An 8,194-nucleotide genomic window follows, 5' to 3' on the forward strand; every position below is an offset into this window, starting at 1 on the left:
GCAGAAGGAGCTGACTCCTAGCGGCGGGTAACGGAGTAGGGTCATGAGGTGGTAGAAGGTGGCTGATCGACCACGGAGTGCGGATCACGCGATGCCGGCACGCGGGCGCGCTGTAGGAGGAGAGGCCTGCATGACGACAGAGACTAGAGAAAATTTCTTTTTTGTTATTATTACAGGGACCGGAGAAAATCTCGAACTGAGGTGTGATGTGAGGAGATGGACAACCCTATTCGGGCGGGTAGGTCCCTACTTTTTTTTAGGGAAAATAGCTAGACTTTACTACTCAATAGTCAAGGTTACAGGAATAATGTTCGGATCATGGGGATGACCCAACCAAGTATGCCGATCTTGATCTAAAGAAAGCGAATGCCTAGTTAAGTTATGTAGAATTGTTATTTCTACTTTCAAAACAAAAGGTACATCCAATAAAAGATTTCATCCAATCTCTAATCTCACTAATAACCATTCTGTGAATTGCGAGTGATCCCTTCTAGATGTCCTTTTGGTTTTTTTTCGCCTAGTTGTCTCTATTTCGATTGCATTCTATGTCAATAGGTTGACCACCGGCTTGCAATCATACGCGACGCACAAGTGTTGAATACCAAGGTCAGTGGCCAGTGCTAGCGCCTCGCGGCAAGCTGTTGCTTCAAGTGACGCCGGATCAGTTAATCCCCTAATGACCAGAGAGGATAATCCCATATAAATTCCTTTCTCATCTCGACATACCATAGTTGCAGTTCCCAAGTTTCCATTAATTGATACTCCTGCATCCACATTGAATTTGAAATGTCCGGGTGGTGGAGGGATCCATCTCTTGTTGCCAACTGTTACCCTGGCTGACACCCTTACTGACTCTGGTTCCTTCAGTTTTTCAAGATCAACAATGACAAAAAGATAGGTTTACATCAAGCTTTGACCCTCATGCAACAATTTTCGTCTGGCTGTCCAGATTGCCCACAATGTCACCACTAATAGAATGAAACTCTCATGAGATAGAACATCAATTGTTGAGAACGTCCAGTTCTGGTCATTTGGTTCTCTGGTCACTTATTAGACCGAGCGCGTACCCATCCGCTGCCACTACTTATATTTGGACCGGACTGTTAGCACTTTCCAGTTTTTTTTCTTTTGTTGTTTCTACTTTTTTTCATTTTAGTTCTTTACTTTCTTTTTTCATTTTCTTTCTTTCCTTTTTCATTTTCTTCTCTTTTTCATTTTTCTTTCATTTATAAATTCACTAACATTTTTGAAAAACTTGAACATTTTTTGAATTTGCAACTATTTCTTACAAATTCACAAACATTTCTGAAATTGTGAATAGTTTTTTTGAAACCCGTGAACATGATGTTTTGAATCGGTGAACTTTTTTTAATTGACGACATTTTTTGGAAATTGGGAGAACAATGTTTGAAATTCATGAACATTTTTTGTTTTGATGAACATTTTTTGAATCAGCGAACATTGTTTGAATGGATGAACTTTTTTGTAATTCATGAACTATTTTGAATTTTGTTAAAAAATCAAAATTATTGAATATTCTCTGAATTTGCGAACATTTTTTCAGTTTGACAGACAATTTTTGAATCGACGAACATTTTTTTGGAAATCATGAACGTTTTTTGATTACCTGAACTTTTGATTTCAAAAGCATGAATAAAAAATTTCAAAATTCAATATTCAAAGCGTGAACATTTTATGATTTCTTGAAAAAAATCAAAATTCAATATTCTTTTAAATTTTGAAACTTTTTTAATCCCGGAAAAAATCAAAAACAGAAAAAAAAACAGCGCCCGCACCTGGGCCGGCCCAAAAGGCGTGCATGTTGCACCTCCTCCTAACGTGCACTGCACCCAATAGGCGCTCCCATGAGAGATGTAAGCGCTCCGTTTTCTTGGGCTAGAGCGGTATCAAATGAAAAGGCGCAGAAAGCACACTTCTTTTCTCTTTTTTGGGGAAAGGGAAAAAATGTGCACTTCGCTCTTCCCAATTTTCTTGATGAGTATTGTGTGTCAACTTGGGACTCATATGGTTCTTCTCAAGTTCTAAAAAAAGAAAAGTCTGGAGAAAAACTTGAATTTGTACTCCTAAGTCTGAAATGAACCTTGAACTAGAAATCCTTGAGATTCTCACCGTGCCTTTTCTATTCTCGGTTGATTTGTGCTAAAAGTTCATTTGTGCATCGGGATTGTTTACGTGGAACGGATTAGGGTGGAATCAGACGCCGTGTTGGACTGACGTCGATCCCCGCTTGATGTTCATTTAACTTGCGGTGCGGGATAGATGGGGGGAACATTAGAGTTCGAGGAAGGGAGGCGGGCAGCGACTGAGCAATCGACAATGGTGTCGTTCTCTGGTTTGTTGTACTCAGGTGGAGGACGTCGTCGTAGGGCACCATCTAGGTCGTCGGTGCCCTATAGGGAGAATCCATTGGTGTACAAGCCGGAGAGGCGATGCTACTACAAGCCGCCAAGAAGGCTCTCTGCTGGATTTCTTGGAGCTACGAAAATCCTAAAAGAAGATACTATTGTTGGATGCTTGAGATTATAAGATCCCCATCTTCCTCCTTCCCATCGAATTTTCCTCATTCATCTTTGAGATTTCCCGTTTTTGATTGTATGAACTGTTGATTCAAAGTGATGGTTGTGCGTATTTTGCATGGCATGATGATCCTTTCTCCCCATTTGTTTGGTAAGTACTTGTTGATCTTAGGAATGCAATATGGAGAATGAATGCTGAAGTGTCTGGTGGTCGATAGGCATGTCTTGAACAAGGGAGAAGAAGTGGAGTAGAGGTTGTACCGGCACAACAAATTCATGAGAAGAACGAAGAAATTAATGCGATAAGGGCTAGATGTGAAAAGATGGAGAGAACTGCAATGTATACCGGTGTTTTTATGGCATTATCATGCTACTAGTGGTTGGTCTCACTACTGGAATGTACAACTATTTGCAGGATTTGTGCTACGCAGATTATCAATGGAATGGCTAAATGATGTAATGGATGACGATGCACTCATCTATTCTGTTTTCTTGACTAAATTTGTGATGCACTCGTGTTGCTGTGCACTTTACAAAATTTCTGATAATTATGATTAGGCAATAAGCAAGTCACCTAACATTCATTTTTTTTTTGAGAATCAAGTCCCTTAACGATGAGAACCAAGTCCCTTAACATGTACTGTATCACGTTCTCGCACTAGTAGAAAATAGGGCTTTCGTTCGGGCCAGATAAGCCCATTAGTCCCGATTCAGTCAGGACCGGGACGAATGTGAGCATTGGTCCCGGTTTATGCGGCTAAAGGCATTAGTCCCGGTTCAAATAAGACCTTTAGTCCCGGTTTGAGACACGAACCGGGACTAAAGGATGTGATGCCCTTTAGTCCCGGTTTGACACACGAACCGGGACTAAAGGGTGCAAAAAACAAAAGAAAATGACAAAAACTTCAAAAAATAAAATTCTTCGAGATGTAGTTATATTACTACATCTACTAGTTAGGAAAATTAAAAAACTTAAATTTGGACATGTTTTGCAAAAAAGTGTCATGAAAAAGTAAAACGGCCATAACTTTTGCATATGATGTCGAAAAAAATATATAATATATCAAAATGTTCAGCACGAAAATCCGCATCCGATTTTGACCGCCTATAGCATGTTTGTAAATTTTTAGAATCCTCAATTTCTAAAAGGAAAAAAAGTTATGCTCAAATTTTAGTTTTTTTGTTTGAATTTGGTTAAATCAGGTCAAATTTTGGTCAAACTACTTATTCAAGAAGTTTTAGTGTTACTAAATAATTATTCAAGAATATTAGTGTTACTAAATAATTATTACAGTTTTTTTGAATTTTGGTCAAATCTGGTCAAATTGTGGTCAAACTATGGTCAAACTACTTATTCAAGAAATATTAGTGTTACTACATAATTATTCAAGAATATTAGTGTTCTACATAATTATTCAAGAATATTAGTGTTACTAAATAATTATTTTAATTTGTTAAATTTTGGTCAAATCTGGTCAAACTACTTATTTAAGAAATATTAGTGTTACTAAATAATTATTATTTTTTAGAATAATAGTTTCAGACTCAAACAGTGAAACGTGTGACGCCATGCTCAAGTAAACTCCTGAGGGTTAATAGGATTGACATCTTACTATCGTTAGGAAAAAACAACAAGTGCAGACTTGGAAACAAGAGGGAATAAAACCCGGAAGTTAAGCGTGCTCAGGCTGGAGTAGAGAGAGGATGGGTGACCGGCTGGGAAGTTAGCTGATTTGGAATGATGAGGGGTGATTAGAGATTAGAGGTTAAATAGAGCAATAATGAGGGGCGATTAGAGATTAAATTGAAAAATAATCCAGAAAAATGAAAATTAAAAAAATCAATTTTTTAAAAAAAAAATTATTTTCGTAAAAATACCTTTAGTACCGGTTGGCTCCAGACAGCGGCCACGTTAACGGCCTTTAGTCCCGGTTCGTGAGCAGTAATGAGGGGTGAATAGAGATTAAATTGAAAAATAATCCAGAAAAATGAAAATTAAAAAATCAATTTTTTTTTAAAAAAAAATTATTTTCGTAAAAATACCTTTAGTACCAGTTGGCTCCAGACAGCGGCCACGTGAACGGCCTTTAGTCCCGGTTCGTGAGCAGTAATGAGGGGTGATTAGAGATTAAATTGGAAAATAATCCAAAAAAATGAAAATTAAAAAATCAATTTTTTTAAAAAAAATTAAATTATTTTCGTAAAAATACCTTTAGTACCGGTTGGCTCCAGACAGCGGCCACGTGAACGGCCTTTAGTCCCGGTTCATGTAAGAACCGGGACTAAAGGGGGGGGGGGCTTTAGTACCTCTAGAACCAGGACAAATGGCTTTTTTTTCTACTAGTATCATAGAAAAAAAGCATATACTGTATCACCTTGTAATATAAGGTAGTTTGAATGATAAGCAACTACTACCTCCGTTTCATAATATAAGAGCATTTTTTACACTAATGAGGGGTGATTAGAGATTAGAGATTAAATAGAGCAATAATGAAGGGTGATTAGAGATTAAATTGGAAAATAATCCAGAAAAATGAAAATTAAAAAAGTCAATTTTTTTTAAAAAAATAAATTATTTTTGTAAAAATACATTTAGTACCGGTTGGCTCCAGACAGCGGCCACGTGAACGGCCTTTAGTCCCGGTTCGTGTAAGAACCGGGACTAAAGAGGGGGGCTTTAGTATCTCTAGAACCGGGACAAATGATTTTTTTTCTACTAGTGTCGTAGAAAAAAAAGCATATACTGTATCACCTTGTAATATAATGTAGTTTGAATTTCATAATATAAAAGCATTTTTTACACTATATTAATGTGAAAAACGTTCTTATATCACAGGACAGAAAGAGTAATCACCGTTCTCCATTGCGAAAAATAACCCTTAAAAGTACGACGTTAATTAATACAGAAGAAAATATAGAGTATTTTCATATCGTTCGTATACACTTGATGAAAACTAGTACCTAAATTTGCTATCGTTCCTATACATGAGCGTAATCCGTAGCATGCACACGTACATGCAGATCCCTAGCTAGCTTAGCTACGACCACCTCCACGAGACGCTGCAGTCGTTGTCCCTCACCGGCTCTTCTTCCGCATGCATCCGCTCGACGCCCTCGTCGTCCGAGCGCGAGCGCACCTCTTGGGTCGCCGGTCCGCCTGCCCCCGTTGTGCGTCCGCCACGAACTCGGCGACCGCCGCGGCGAGCACGCCGGGGTCGACGCCAGGTCCACCGGCCCGGCGACGCTGATCCTGGCGCCACGCGTCACTGCCTCGTTCTCGCTCTTGCACGGCCCCCGCGCCTGCCCCCGTTCCGCGTCCGCCACGAACTCCGCGACCGCCGCGGCGAGCACGCCGGGGTCGACGCCCAGGTCCACCGGCCTGGCGACGCTGATCCTCGCGTTCCGCGTCGTGCCCCCGTCTTCGCGCTCCCACGGCCGCGGCGCCTGATCACTCCGTTCCTCGGCGGCCACGGGTTTGCCGACCTCCGCGGCGAGAAGGCCGGAATCGATGCCCAGGTCCACGGCCTTTGCGGCTCTGATCCTGGCGCTGCGCCTTATGCCTCCGGCGCGGACGCCGAGGCAGCTCGCCGTCTTCTGCTTGTCCATTGCCGTCGGCGAGGTGTGAAGTTGACGGCTAGACTTACTCGCCAACGATATGATATGATCCAAGCCACGCTCTCGATCGATCCAAGAAGACGTGCGCCGGATCGGATCGGAGGACTGGGCGAGAGGGAGGGGGAGGATGGAGCGAGTCATTATATGCATCGTGGATCCTACACTGACCTGGAGTCGGAATCCGAGTGGGTGGGTCCCTTAAGCTCTAGCTCGTGTAAAACTTTTGGACACTGACACCCCCTAACAGAACCTACTCGGACTTGAACACGTACTAGTGTACTACTGGTGCCAAACGTTCATAAGGAAACACGATTAATATAAGTTTGATCTACAGAAACTTTATATAAGTTGGAGTATTTTGGGCAGTCTGTTCATGTTCGGTGCCTAATTAAACACAGATCCATCAATAGGAGTTGATCACGTCTGTCATTGTTGCTGGAGAAGGAGAACGTCTCCATCGTGCCATGGGTCGCTGTCTCGGCAAGACCAGCAGCCATGGCCCTTCACCATGGCCCGACCTCCCGCAGGAGCTAGTCGGCCTCATCCTCCGCCGCCTGCCCTCCCATGCCGACCGCCTCAGTTTCGGGGCTGTCTGCCATGACTGGCGCCTCGCCGCAAAGCAGCAGCGGCCGCCAGCCATGCCATGGATCAACCTCCATGTCGGTTCCTACCAGAGCATCGTCGACGGCAAAATTTACCGCTTCGCCGCGCCGGACTCCCACCCCCATGCCTCCTTCGGCAGCTGGCTTCTGTACGAGCACTCCGGTGGGTTGTTCGTGCGCGATCTTCGCTCAGGAAACACGCCCGCCATCGAGATCCCGTGTCGCTACCATGAGTGCACAGACGATTGCGACGTCGACGCTCATGACCGTGGCATTACGGTGACACTGATGGGTGGCATGGGCATGGCGCGTTTAACCATGTATAAGATCATTGTGTGCTCATTTCATCTCCTCGCGGCGATCCTCTACACTGGAGGAACGTTTAGTTTTGCATTTTATCGGCCCGGCACGCTTTCATGGTCACTCCTTCGCGCGTCTGATTACAGGGACATAGCCTTTCACCGTGGACGGATCTTCGCTCTCACTTCCACCGAGGAGCCCTTCGTCCACGAGGCCACGCAGCCTTGCCACGTTGAACACATCATTGAGAAACGGCCTGCCACAGCGGCGTCGGCGGTCGATTTATCTGAATACTTGCGGGTGAAGCTCCGTCTAGTCGTATCATCCGACGAGACAAAGCTACTAATGGTGCGATGGAGCGTCCCTGGCGGGGACGGGATTCATCGTACCATGATGAGACTGCAGGTGTTCGAGGCGGATTTGGAAAAGAAAGAGTGGACACAAGTCCAGGACTTGGATGACCAGGTTCTCTTCATCAGCAACACTTGCTCGAGGGCAATTGGATCATCCACCATGGAGCACACGGGCATCAGATTCGGAGGAGGCAACCGTGTGTTTCTTTTGGGCACCGACTGGGCATGCCAGTGGATCACAGCCAGCCCCTGCAGGTGCTACGATTGCGACAAGTTCGTCGAGTGCATTCCTAGCTATTGTGTATATGACATGGCAAGTGGCACGGTTAGCGTTGCTTCACTGAGTGAAGGTTGCTTCATGCGGAATGCAGCTTCTGAATGGTTCTTTCCACACTGAAACCCGTTCGATCATAGTTGTATATATAAGCACTGTAATGCTCCTTTTTTACGATGACACTAGCATAAAATGATATCATGAGTTGCAACGGAACAACATATTTTGCAAACAATGCATGCCTCCGGTATCTATTTGAACGATTTCTTTATTTCTAACACGACTAGGAAATTGTTGTTTCTAGTCGACCAAGTTGCACATTTTGAGATATAGAGTTGCACAAAAAAATCATCTGCAAATTTAGTTTGTTAAGATGCGCAATCGCCTCGTTTTACATTTCTAACACCAAAGGTGCCGCACTTAAAAAATGCGCGACTACACGGTTGTTGTCAGGTAAAGATTTAATTACTAGGATTGTTGACTTACGGCTTAAAATATATGTTCTCCTAATTA

The sequence above is a fragment of the Triticum dicoccoides genome, chromosome 1A (genome assembly GCF_002162155.2).
Source record: "Triticum dicoccoides isolate Atlit2015 ecotype Zavitan chromosome 1A, WEW_v2.0, whole genome shotgun sequence".
NCBI classification, from domain to species: domain Eukaryota; kingdom Viridiplantae; phylum Streptophyta; class Magnoliopsida; order Poales; family Poaceae; genus Triticum; species Triticum dicoccoides.